Source organism: Taeniopygia guttata, chromosome 3 (genome assembly GCF_048771995.1).
Source record: "Taeniopygia guttata chromosome 3, bTaeGut7.mat, whole genome shotgun sequence".
In the NCBI taxonomy this organism is placed as follows: Eukaryota; Metazoa; Chordata; class Aves; order Passeriformes; family Estrildidae; genus Taeniopygia; species Taeniopygia guttata.
Window position 1 is genome coordinate 29,583,997 of NC_133027.1, and position 12,180 is coordinate 29,596,176.

The following is a 12,180-nucleotide window of genomic DNA, read 5'->3' on the forward strand; positions in this document are numbered from 1 at the left end:
CAGGGCCAAGGCTAGCCCCTCTCTGCCACTGGCAGTCCCTTTCCCATTCCTCTGAGCTGCAGCTTTCCAGCTTTGGTGCTAAAAGACAGCTTTGGCAAGCCCAAGATGCTGCTCTGAGGAAAACGAAAAGAGAGAGCAGGCAAGGAGCAGAGCCCAGGTGAGCCATGCCGACACCAAGGTGCAGCTGAGATGACCACAGCAGAGCTGCAGCTGTTGACCAAGCTGCATCGGAACTGCCAAGCACTCCAGCCCCACTCCTGTAAAGTCAGGCCCAGGAAAGGTTCCACTGACTGCCTTCAGAGCCCTGTCAGGTCCTATCAAGTTTTGTCTTGTCCCTGTATTTCCATTGTGTTTGGGCTGGGGATTGGGGGAGGGAAGTTAAACCATGAGCCTCCCTGGCTTACTGCCTCTGCTTTCCTATATACAACATGGCTTAGCTGGAAGCCAGTGGCTATTTCACCTTTGTCTGGGAAAACCACACCTGGAGCTGTCTTTGGGAAATGTTTTCCTTTGCTGAGTGGTGAATACTCTTTTTTTTGAGTAAAACACTCTCTTTCATTAATATTGCTTTGGTTATCGTGATTTTTCCATAAATTATGATTCCATCTTACAGTGTCTCCTTGTGTTTATTCCACTATCAGAAGGGGTGGAGGGACATCTTGAGTGGCTTAATTCTCCCATTGGATTTTAAGCAAACCATGTGTTAAAATGTGCATGATAGAGGAGAAAAATTGAGCAATACAGAAATTATATTTGTGACTCTTACATGTTTTAATTTGACAGTTAACGAATATGTATTTTTCAGCTCTGCAACTGATACTAACTTTCAGGAAAATCTATAAACCATGGTTTAACAGAATAAAGGAAAGTGCTTTCGTGCCTTTTGTTGTTCTTTCTTTCCCTTAGTTCCTTCTGTGCTTCCTCTGCCCTTTGTATCAAGCTAAATTTTTTCTTCCCTTTCATTTAGATCACCCCACCAGGCTACCTCAGGCTGTCTGTCTGATGTGTTTCATTGTGTTTTTCTCCTCCTTCTTTTCCCATGAAGCCAGGCTTGACTTCTACTCCATTTCTTTTACATTAATAAGTTCACTGTGGTTTTTAGGTCATGGTTCTACTTTTGTGGCTCATAGTTCCTAAATTTTAGTTTCCCTAGCCAGTATATTTTCTTGATAAAAGCGCTTCAAAAGATGTTTTTCTAAGTACTTCTTCAGGTAAAAACCTTAAATAATATAATTAATTTTAATTGTATGATCAAGACGTGTGCATATTATATATGTGAGATTGTGCTGTCTTATGGATGCTGCTTGTCTTTTCACTGTGGTTCCAAAATCTCTGAACAATACTGATTCTTCCACAGGACGGATTGGCATCTTCCTACGTCTATCACTGATACTATTAGCATCTTCTTCCTTTGAATCTATTTAAATTTAAGCAATGCAGATATTCATACATTTTCTAAGGAAATAGAAAATTGAAATAGAAAATTGAAATAGAAAATTGACCAGAAAATATTAATTTATTGTTGTATTACAGTGAGAATACCTCAACCCCAGAAACTAACCCTACCTTCATTTCAAAGTTTAGTACAACACATGAGAATAACTCAAAATGGAGACCTCCCTTACCGCCTAAGCTAAGCATGTATTTTCAGCTGGTTAAATTTCATTTTCCTTAGCTTGTGAGGATATGCTGTATCAAGTTGTATGATAAGAAAGCAATCAGAAGGTGATGTAGCACAACTGGAGAGCCACATGGGGTTATATGATAAGAGAGGTTTTTAAAAGACACATGGCAACAAACTAATATGTCTTCTACAGGGATTTCTTCAGCATAGACCTTTCCCTGAAAAGCACTGCCACAGCTGCTGTGCAAAGCCCTGGTTTCTTGTCCATCCCTTGACCCGTGTGCAAAGAGCAGCTGGTTACCACATTAACACACCACCAACTAACAGTCTGGCAAGTGAAATCTTGAAAAAGGAGAAAGGCCAAGGTACAACACTAGAAATACATGAGGCAATTATGAGAAGGGGCTCAACACTGTGCATCTTACAATCAGTGCATGCAGTTTGACAGGTTTTGCATTTTTGCCAGTATCACAGCTCAGTGCTCATTTCTCTGAGCAGCTGCAAAATTTGGGAAGCTTCCAGCTCACAGGAAATTCTAGATTTTTTTCTTATTTGTTCATTTTGGGCTGATTCAGAACAAAAACCCTTTAAAAAAAATCTGGAAAGTGTAATGATGCTTTTTAGCCAGCTCTGCTTTATGAACTACTACATGGCAGTATGGTATACCAATTACTGACACTCAGTTTGGCTTGAAAGTGGAATCTAAGTGCTGATAGCTATAAATGTCACTCTCAGGAAACACTGCCCAAATAAACTTATACACACATGAACTACCTAGACGGTCGACTCAATATTCATAAATTTTAATATTCTCTTCCCAATTAAAAAAAAAAAAGTCAAGTACCACAAAAGAAAAAAAGAAAAAATAAAAAAATCTCATATTTGAGATTAGCTCCTAATCTCTTTTATGAAAGAGACAAATCTACACCTGCAAATTCAGCTTTTCTGTAAATTGATATTTTTAAGTAAAATAATATATTTTATTTAGCATAGATTAATTCTTTAGGCCATAGAGAAATCTAAAGCAGAAATGGAAAGCTATCATCTTAAAATTTTTCAGGATTGTCACTGGCACATTTATCTGCAATGCAATGCTTGAAAAGCTATGGAAGACTAGAAATGCTCAACACTTCTCATATACAAGATAAATTCAGTGTACTTCATTATAATTTGAAACCAGCATAGTTTTCTATCCTTCTGAAGACTCAGTCATGTTTGTAATACCTATGTCATATATTAACATGAGAAATCTTAAAACCCCACCATGGTATAGCCCCAAATAACCACAACTACCACAGCACTTCTATAAAACATTGAGACTGTCAAGAGATTTTGACATGCTCACAAGAACTGAAGCAGTCAGTCATTTTCAACACAGCACCGTGAATACTGAACTGAAACAACATTTCTGAGGGCATGTCCTACGATGGGAGGGAGTCTCTCTGAATGGCTGAGGTTGGAGAGCACCTAATCCAAACCTTTTACTCAAGTGTGGTCGGGTACAGCAGGTTGCCCAGTATCATGTCTGGTTGAGTTCTGAGAATGTACACAGAGGGTGACCCCTCAGCCTTTCAGAAGAACCTGTTCCAGTGTTCAGCCACAGTTATAGAAATCTTTTTTTTCTTATGTTTAATCAGAGTTTCTATATTTCAATTTGTAGCCACTGGACACCTGTGAGAAGAGTTTATCTCTTTCTTCTTTATTCCTCCCATCAGTTATTTTTACACATTTATAATGTTCCTTGGAACCCTCTTTTCTCCAGGATGAATAGTCCCATCTCTACACTCCTATGGCAGCTACTCCAACCCTTCAATATTTAATCCCATTTGCTGGATTCATTCTACTCTCTTGGACTTTCATTTCATACCTCCCTTGTATGGTTGGGTTCAGCACTCCAGATGTGTCTCACAAGTCTTGAGCAGAGGTAAAGGATCACCTCCTTCAATCTGTAGGCAACACTCTTATAAAGGGGTGTCACAGTTACATGTTTACTTTGTTTGGAAGCTTCTACTGATTCGTTTGTTGTAAAGATGTTCCTATAGCAGAAGTTTTCAGCATCAATTTATATAAATGATTTTCATTAACTGTAAAACAAAAATCAATGCAGATGAAAAATAGGACCAAATACATTGCGAATAAACCAAACAAACATGATTTTGTTCAAGTTTGGGCTGAGACCTTGAAAACTCAGGTCTCTATGCAGACCTTCCCAATCTCTGTACTCTGCCTACCTTATTTAAGCTAAAAAAAAATTACCTTTGAGCTAGTTTAAGACTAGAAAATTTAAATTGAATCATTAAGGTAAAATTTCATCATTCTCTTCTCATCAACTGAAGTTGTTTCTTCTACAGTCCTTAAGGCATCTGAAATCTGCTCAGCAGTTCCCCTGTTCTACTGGATAAAGACCCCAGAGTGTTCACATCACTAGAAAATAAAGAACCAAATACATGTGAGTCCCACTACAGCCATAATACAATGGCCACTTCTCACTCCTGATATTATCCTGGTCCCAGTCCCAAGTGTGCACATGATCTCAATAATCTCCTGACTTGCTGTGGCTAAATCCAGCTGTTACATCACCAAACATACATCCCGGGTGCAAAGCAACAGGGAAGCAGAGGTGAGATGTGAGCTGTCTTTTAAACTGCCACTCAGACATCCTATGTACAGCTTGCTTGCACTAGAACTGCCTATAATGCTTACAATGCTAGACAAAGATTTGCATAACATTACATAGCAAACATGGGACGGGGTGCTGGCCCTGCCTCAGCTGTACTGAATGTAAAGACCATTTCACTCTGTTGCCAAATCAACCAGTTTTGCTTATGATGAAAGTTTTGCCTAATCTACCTTCAAAAAAATACATTTTTCCTCTTAGAATAATAGAATCAGATAAATGTTAGGATTGGAAGGGACCCTAAAAACCATCTACTTCAAACCTCCCATGCCACTTTTCATTAGACCAGTTTACTGAACATCCCACCCAACCCAGTCTTGAAAATTTACAGGGATGGGGCATTCTGTTCCAGTGTCTTATCAACCTCATAGCAAAGAATTTCTTCCTAATATCTAATCTAAACCTACTGTCCTTAAGTCTAATATCTGAATTATTGCCTGAAATCACCAGCTTTGTGACATATAGCAGTTAAGGCTGCAAACAAAAACACTAAGAGTTTTAGGAGTAATAAAAAACCCAAAACATTAAGCTATACTACACTGGTTTAGCTCTTTTTATAGCAAGATCTTGTATGTAGTCCTCTTCTTTCTATCTCAAAACTAAACTCAAGAAAGTACAAAGAAAGATTACACAGATGATCAACATCTTGATTAAGTTTTGATTAAATAAATCAAGATGCATTGTTCTGCAAAAAAATGATTGAAAGGTATTTATGAAAGGTTACTATACCATCATGGATGCAACTAAAAAAAAAACTGAATAGGGAGTAACTACTTATTCTCTAAGGATGTCCTAAGGAAGGGGGACATTTTAAAAGAAAACAAAGAGATCCTTTATTCACACCTGATTGACAAAAAAAATTCACCATAAAATATAAAGGATTAAAGTACATATAGAAAAATTACTGTATTGGAATTTCATGTAACAGCAACAGCAAATTAAAAATTATCATTTAATGTTGCATCAAAACATCAGCTCAGAAATCCCCAGATCTATTAGTTGATGGGCAATGTGAGAATTATCAATGTTCCTGTAATCATTTCACAGGTTTCAAGTACACAAGCCACTGTCAGAAATAGGAATATATGATAGAATATATCTGGTAGCTTCTTGAAATAGCATCTATTAAAAGAAAGGGACAACTGTTGTGGCTGGAACAAAGGTAATGATATGAAAATATGTGGTTTGTGTCCCCTTTGCTTGTGCTTTGCCAAACAGGCTTTGGAGAATGACTGTATGAAAACATTTTTTCCATTTTTTTGGCATGTGTTGCTATCAAACTCTGATCAAAATTGAAGCTTTGCGGAACACTTGATCAATAAAATACTCAAAGCTGTTGTTACCAAAGAATTTGTCTTCTACTCTACTATATTTTGTTTCAATATTACAGTGAAATAATGATTTCTAAAGCATGAGCAATGCATTGGTAATGCAACCAGCACTGCTTACTTTACCAAAGCAGAGATTTTGGGTTGATTATACAATAAAAAGCAGAAGTTGCACTCAAAAAATAGAAATTAGGAAAGTAGATACTGAAAATATATATGAGATCATGGTTATTTTTCAAACTGACATGCAAAGATCTCTGAGGCTTTTCTCAGCTATGGAAGCCAAAAAACCAGCTGAATAGTATTTCACTGTCACAGTGCTGCCCTCAGAGCAGTTTATTTTGAGATTTCATAGGTAAGCCAACAGAGTAGCACTTCAGACACCATATAGAAGTGTCTGTGAGCCTACCTAAGCTCACTACTCCAAAACCTGCTAGAATAGATTACCTGAAAAGACCATGACTCTCCGTGAATGAAGATTTTTAATTTATATGATAAGAAAATTATCTTTTACTCACATTGTGATATAGGGAGGGGCTGTATTGCAATTTACAATCCCTTCTAAACCTATTTTTCCATGACTGGTCTTATCTGTGATTTGCTGACATCCATAAGTAGCCTTTTGTGAGACTCAGACAAAGAAAAGGGAACTCATGCTCCATGTTTACAGCTTTTATCACCAGAAATACATAAGATATTAGTAATTCCTTTGAATGTCTTAGAAATTTTTGTAACATAAAAAGTACTTTGGAAAATAATTTTTTTACTGAAGTTTGAAAAATTAATGCCATGACTGTAATACATTTTATTGTGTATAAATGTGACTTGTAAAAAATGAAAAAGCCAAATCACACTAATTATATCCAATAAACTTGGATTATGAAAGATATTATTGAACATTCTTTTGATTTTTTCTGATTAATTACAGTGTTTTTCTTTGAGAACAATTACAAAATCTACAAATTGAAACAAAGTATACCACTATAAATCTTGATGTTCAAGTCTGGATAAAATTTTTTCCAGCAAAAATGCTGAAATGGGACTGTTTTGGTTTTTGTTATGTTTCTCTAATGAATATGCAAATTTTTCTTTCCCCGGTGTATCTTTGACTACTAAAATCATAGGGATTTGTAAAGGTCAATTTTATGTAGTGGAAGGAAATAAAAAAAGACTTATTTTATTTAATCACGTTCCCACTGAATTCAGATTATGCCAAAATTGTTTCAATAAACTTTTGTGTTGTTTTCTGGAAACTGAATGTTAAAAAGGGAAGGAGAATAAGATCTTTTTATAAGACTATGGAAAAAAATATACTAGAGAATAAAAATAACCAACTAATCTAGTTGTCTGTTTGTATTTGATATAAAAATATTAACAGGAAAAGAAACAGGAATTTCTCATCATAATGCAAAATTACTACTTCTTCAATGTTTTAAGATAGGTAGGTTCAGAAAGTTATCTTAGGTAAGAATTTTCAGCACTGTTATAAACACTACTTAAAAAAAAAAAAATCAAAGGCTAATATTGATAGTGGTTTACTTGATCAAATGACTTCCAGAATCTGATTAGACATTTTGTGAAAAAAAAGAAACAAGAAAAATACTGGTTTATTTTATAAATTTTTCATTAATTGTTTTTCATTTCCTTTGAGAGTACTCATTTGTTCCTATTCTGCAAGAATAAATATCCAATTTGCCTCTCTGTATTTTAATTATTTTGTGTAGTAGTACTGTCATCTCCCATTGTATACATAAAATAAACAGTCTCATTTTTTTATGGGTTGTACAGTAATAACATTAAAACATTATTTGTTTTTATTTCAAAATGCCATATAAGTACTTTCATATACCATCTTAGGACAACTTAAATTTGTTCTAGCACAAGGCCAGAATTTTTTTTATTTCCTTTCCTCAAAGTAGCTTTCCATAACCATATGGTGCTACAACTCAAAAGGCAGTAAATTGGGTAAAGAGACAGAAAAAAACCATAGGTCTGAAACTGAGTATTCAACAAAATAAACCTAATTGGTGGAAGTTAATTGAAGCAGTACTCTTCTTGGTGGGCAGAAGTATTTTTTTCTTTAGAATTTTGTTATTATTCTTTGGAGTTATTATTTTATTTTCTAGTATTTCAAAATCAGGGTGAACAAGCATTTTCACTAGGCATGATTTTAGTTAGTCGAGAAAGCAGCCCCCCATTGCCTTTAAATAGACCTATTGGTTCTATTGCATGTTTCTCTTAAAAAAAAAATTTAAATCCCAGAAATATTGATAAACCCTCTCAGCATTTCCAGTGCACTATATTAAGTGTCTAAGTTCTCATTTTTCATTTGCTAAATAAAAAAATATATTTTTTTTATTGTGCTTGCAGTAAAAAATTTAATTGAACACCAGAAGAGCTTGCAGGTGCATATTATATATTTGACAAAGTCTAACTACACAGAAGAAGAAACCAGAAATTATATTGATTTTCTATGGAATGGTAAGACTGTTACTTCTTCATTTGAAGGGTTTGCTTTTCCACAAAAGAAACGCAACAAAGGAAATCCATCACATAAGAAAAGTTTATAATAAAACAGTATATAATAAAAAATTAATCATTTCACAGCTAAAACAGCTAAACCATATGTCATCCTACTGCTTATAATGGAAATAAACATGTTAGGTACTTTAAAAAAGACAATTAAAGAGAAATAAATCCACATGTGTGAAATTATTAATCCTTTTTTTCTATACTGTATATCCTTTCTCTGCTTGAATTTGGGTTGAAAATCAAAAAGAGGCTCCCAAAGTATTCAGAAGTGTTTATTATCCTTTAATTAAGCAAAACTCAGAATTCACCAGAACAGTGAATTTAATATTAATTTTAACATCTCTAGTGTATTTCCCAGAGAAGCACTTTCTCATGGTAAAGGTTTCACTAAGCTAAGGTTCAGTGTCAGCAGAGAAAGAGAAGTAACATGACTCTCATGTTGGATGCCTAAGATACAAACACATGGGAGGCTGAGGATCAAGTTCTTATCCTGCTCAATTCAAAACAAGTCAAAACCCCTCACATACAAGGCGACAAGAGCACTCACCTCACACTGAAAGTCCTGTATTTGCCCTGAATACCAATCTGATATAGTGCTCTACAAAGACTTCTGTTTTCCTTCCAGCAGAGAACAAAAGCAAATGTCAAAATCTCAGAAGTCACCAGGTAACAGAATAGGCATTGTGCCATCAACTGCATCGGGAACAGATTTTCAAAGTCAAAAAGTGGGACACCTTATGCCATCTCCTTTTATAGTCAGGAAACTCTTATGTGCTTGGTCTTCTGGCTCTTTGAGTTGGTGTAGAAAATCTCCTTCACAGCACGAAAGGCATCACAGAAATCTTAGCTCTACTACTTTTCTGTTATGGGAATAGTCATTTATAAAAGCATACAAAGTTATTTTCATACTATATCACAAGTAGCATTATCAAACCTAAGAGTTTAGGAAACCAGTTTGTAAGCTAAACTTTGTCCTTTACCTGTTGCTTGGTCATGATTCCTGTGGAACAGCATTTTTGTATTATTTTGTCATATCACTTTTTTCATAAGCCCCCAAAAATGATTTTAAACTTTATTAGAGTTGAATTTCTGCATTATTTCAATTTAAAGAAATGTAAGAAAGTCAAAATATGTTTAAGTTTAAAGTTGTACATTTACAAGAAAATTTAAGGAAAAAAAGCCAAGAAAGAACAAAATATAAAAAGAAAAAAGGCACTGAAATGCTGCACACTAACTTGTTTTTAGAATTAGAGAACATACTGCAATTCATGCTGATATGTTTACAGACTTTTCTGTAAAACTCAGTGGCATCTGCTGAGTTCTTGTAAGGATTTTGAAATCTACACTCAACAACACTTTTATCTTTAATAACACCTTTTTCACACAGAATCTATATATACCTCTATCAAGTATACGTACAATTTCACATACATATAGAATGTTAATTGCTCCAAAAAATGTTGTACTTTTTTGTAAGATATTTTGAGAAAGTCCATCAGATGAGTTGCAAATGCAATTACAAAGCAATGAGATATTTCTTTTGAGGAATTTTATAATATTTATGTGAGATTATATAATTTGAGAGAAAAAAAAATGCTTGAAAAACTATGAATACTTTCTAGCCTATTCTGTGTAAGTAATAAAGGTTAACTACATTTTAAAATAGTGTTTTGCAATTCAGAGTTCTCTTGGACAGTTTTGAATATGAGTTGATTTTTGCCTAAAATTTAATGAGCTACATATGTACAAGGCAACTTTATGACCTTTTGCTTCTGTAACAGCAAGCCTTAATACTTCATTCCCATAATTGTTTATTAATATTACACTCATTTTAACCTAAGTGCATATCTCACTGCTCATGCCATATGCACACAAGTGAGATAAGGTGCTTTGAGTCACCATCCCTGGAGGTATTGACATGGCACTTAGGGACATGTTTTAGAGGTAGAGTTGGCAATCCTAGTAGAATGATTGAACTTGATGATCCTAAGGGTCTTTTACAGCCTTAATGACTCCATAATTCTATGATTCTCTGGGCAAAATCACCTCATATTAAGAAAGAAAGGGAACAAAATAAATGTGATCTCTTCAAGATTCTACAGCTATTGCCCTATTTCTTTTAAAAATATAGGAAATTCAATGAGCTTTCAAACTTTCTGCAGAAGACCCAGAAAAGTCTAATGCTATGGCAACTAAATTGCTGTGTAAAACTTATTTTTATGCTGTTGATGCTGCACATATTTATTCCTATTATTGAGTCACTACATGAAGAGTTATACCATGCTGTAACTGTGTACATCAACACTAAAGAAATTGTGCTGATCTTCAAGACACTTCTTATGTGTCTTGTCTTTACCTATGAAATAATCTTACCTTTATCTATAGTAGTTGAAGAAATCTTCTGAAGGAGAATCTTCTGACAAGCAGAAAAATTCTCTTGATTGTTAGAATTATCAAATTTAATTGAAACAGGAATTTAGATCAGGAGTTATTCTATACACCCATCTGGAAATGCACTCACTTTTGTTCACCTGAATCTAAAGTCATAAAATTCAGCTAAGTATGTAAGAGTGACAAACAAATAAGAGAGGGATGGACTAAAAATAAAATCAATAAAAGCAGTAAAAACTAAGATTTTACAGAATTCTAGTATCAAACACTTGGAAAAGAAATGGACCTGAAAATCTATGTCTTCTACAGAAATTACAAGAATTTCTTAGAGAAGTGTAGAAATGGATATTATTGTATTTTAGGTTAGGCAGACTACATCACAGATGAAACTGAGATAGTTGATTTCAGAACCTTTAAAGTAATAAATAATACTTTGAGGACTCAAATCCCAAGACCAGATAAAAAGTTCATAGAGTGAATGAATATTCATATATATTAAAATACATGTAAAGATTCACATCTCTAGCAGGTAAACATATACAAAGTAGGGGCATTATTTTGAACTCTCTGGGTCTATGACAGGTTGCATCAGATGATATCTTTCCTATATTTGATTGGTGTTGTTTAGATCGAGACTTTTTTTTTCCAATGCAGAATAATGATTAATTAGAGCAGAGAACACATACCCATTAATTTTCCTTAGTTTAGTGCAGAATTTCCATCACTTTTGATGGAAAAATGCTTAATAAATTAATTTCTTAATACATAGGGAGATAGATGTGTGGATGGATGGGTAGATGCATACTTCTATATGCAGATGTGTGTGTTTTCATAAAAAAAACCATAATACAAGTCTTGCAATAGAAAGGTTCACTTAACATATGTTACATGTGAAAGTTACATACGAAAGAGGATCTTATCTAAGAATTATATTCAACTTAATAAATGGGGCTTTGATGAAAACATATAAATAGGTACTTCTAAAATTTACCAGTCTAGTGTTATTTTTAGTGAAAAATTGAAAAAGTGTGATAATATTTGAAAACACATATTTTGCTAAGATTTTAAGTAGCATATGGAATTTATGTGGGTCTTTTTTATACTTAATAAAAAGCAGTATTTTTTTTTTAAGAATAAGTGTTTCCTAATAGTGAACATATCTTTAACGAAAATGTACTGGAATTCTATTTTTAGGGAGAATGCCAGTATTTGGTATTATGTTTGTTTTAATAAATATGTTCAATTATTTTTTTTTTATCAAGTCATATCTGAATTCAAAAACTATTTAGGTCTGAAGAAATTACAGTAAATTGATCTTTCCTTTCCCCTTTTTATGCACGATGGATATAAAGTTCAGCATCATAGGTTTTAGAAGTTCATCTTAAGTCAAGTACTTCATTAAAACTGTCAGCCTATTCAGGAATGAGTAATAGTTTACTCTAACTCCAGATTTTAGTAAAAAAAAAAATCAGATAACTTATGAGTTGGAATAATTTTTATAACCCTCACTGTAACATGTCCATATAAAACGTCTAAAGCTTCAAGACATAGTAAAAGAAAATAAGTATATTTATAAAGAATTATGGACTATTACCACTTGTACTGAAGCTTCATATGTTCAGTTTCAG